This window comes from Chondrus crispus, genomic scaffold (genome assembly GCF_000350225.1).
Source record: "Chondrus crispus Stackhouse genomic scaffold, scaffold_160, whole genome shotgun sequence".
Taxonomy (NCBI): domain Eukaryota; phylum Rhodophyta; class Florideophyceae; order Gigartinales; family Gigartinaceae; genus Chondrus; species Chondrus crispus.
In genome coordinates, this window is record NW_005179045.1 from 122,983 (window position 1) to 125,252 (window position 2,270).

The following is a 2,270-nucleotide window of genomic DNA, read 5'->3' on the forward strand; positions in this document are numbered from 1 at the left end:
CTACTAGGGATACCGACTTGCTATACCTAACTTGATAGTTAGGCATCACCCGTTTTGGGGCATCTATTAGTCGGTCAATGGGGTAGCCTGTAATTGACTTGTACAAAAACGTATCTTGGGGGAACACAAAATGATTTTGAAGTCTCTTGCGATAGGAATAATTGCTTTGTGCAGTCACGTTACGTTAAATGCTGCATCGCCAGGAACGTGCCCAGACGATTGTCCTGAGCTCATAAAACTGGTCCAGGTCGTTGACAACAAACCTGGTAAATGTCCGCCTGACTGTCCAGAGACAGAGGCACAGCTCAAGCAGGTTCAAAAACCAGCAAATCCTGGTAAATGTCCGCCTGACTGTCCTGAGACAGAGGCACAGCTCAAACAGGTTCAAAAACTAGAAAAACTTGGTGGTTGTCCACCAGACTGTCCGGATCCCAAAAAGATGGAAGTTCTTCAGAGGTCGACAGAAGGGACATGCCCTCCCGACTGTGTCAAACCCCCTGGCGCAAAAGCGAGGCCTCAATTAGCGGATGATTTTAAGAAAGTGCGTCAAGCCAATGAATGAGGTGAATAGCAACGATAAAGATAAAGAATGGAAAGTAGGCCCATTTTCAATTGAAAAACAGACCTCCTTCACCTCATTAGCTGCTTTCATACTATCAATTATCTCTCTCACCGGTTGGCTAGGCGCCATATTGTTTGGCTCGGAACTAGAGCGCGGCGATATTGAATCTGCATTCCTTTTTCTTCAGCCTTGTTACAACCGAGATGCAAACGAAGAAACCCTCCAGGTTGCTGTCAAATTCCCTTTCTACCTCTCAGGGTACGGAGGTAGTAGCTTAGTCGTCAATCGGATTGACTTAGATTTGGAGAACTCAAAAACAGGAAGTTCGTGGTCTTACTACTCGTCATACACGTCCGACTGGAAGCTGACTAAGTACGACCACTCTAACAAAGGGCCTAAGGAGACCGAAAAAGCCTGCGAAAAATTTCCTGAGTTAGTGCAGAACGGTTTCACTTATACCAAGATATCTGATTTCCTCCCTCATATCGTAGAGAATGGAAAATCTGCGGTGGTGTCAGTGGCTTTCAGACCGGTATATACGGCCCAGATAGAGAAAAAGAACTATGTGAGTTGGAAGTATTTCGAGAAGAATTTCACTGAAAAACTAGTACTCACATTTAGATTTGATCTACATAACGAAGGCGCAGTAGACGCTTTGATCCAGAGGATATGGCCATACAAAATCCGCTGCGAAATATTGATTGGCGAAGATGTCCGGAAAATTCTTAAAGAAAGAAAGTATGTGATGCCAGCTGTTCAGTGTACTTAGCTTTTTTCTACTGATTGAAGACTCGCCAATTTTTGAATTTAGCTACTAGCTAACAATCAGTTGAAGATGGTTGCCCACTTATCCTGCTTAAATCTACCAATCGAAAATTCTTTGGCGATGGCTTTCTCATGTCGTTCTTTCAATGACCTCGAATCGTGACGGATAACGTCCTTTATCATACTTAATAATAACGGCTCTAGGACCGATCAAACACGCATCGTCAGACTCTCTTCAGGCGTCAACTAATTCGCATGGGGTTTATCGCCGACTGTTCAATATTGAGTCGGCTTCGGTACCACTTGAAAGTGCAAATAAAGACTCTTTTACTTGCAGCAAATTGCGTAGGCGGTAACCGCATCGATGTTGCCAGCATTGGAATTCTTAATACAGTTATATGCACCCGGTGGATTGCCCGCGATTTGTGCGGCCGTTCCAGCCTGCCCAGTATCCACACCGCAAGCTCCACCGACCAATATTTCGTCCGCATTACAAGCAGCGCTAGAAGCTGTTGCATAGCTGCTCGTTGAAATCCCTCTAGGTGGAGTAACCGGATTATTTTGAGCGCGCTGAATTCGACAAACGGCACCTGACAACGGCTTCTCGAGAGTCTCATCAGTAGCATTTGCTCGACTCTCTAGCGCTTCGATCCGACTCCGTTGTGTAGCGAGTTTTTTTTCTGCTCGCTCTAAAGCTAGCTTTGATTGGTACCCGGCTACCATAGCTTTCTGCGCACAGTCTTTAAGACCATTGCACTCTGGCCTAGCCTGCGCGTTCGCGAGAATGGGCACAACGACTAGAGAAAGAGCCAATACTGTTATGAATCTCACTATTTCCTCCGTCTATGGTTTTGCTACGTAACCTATCCAAGGTCTATAAAGCTGAACATATTCCAATTCGTATTCATAGAGCTCAGCGTGAAGACCGTTCTGCTCTTTATAG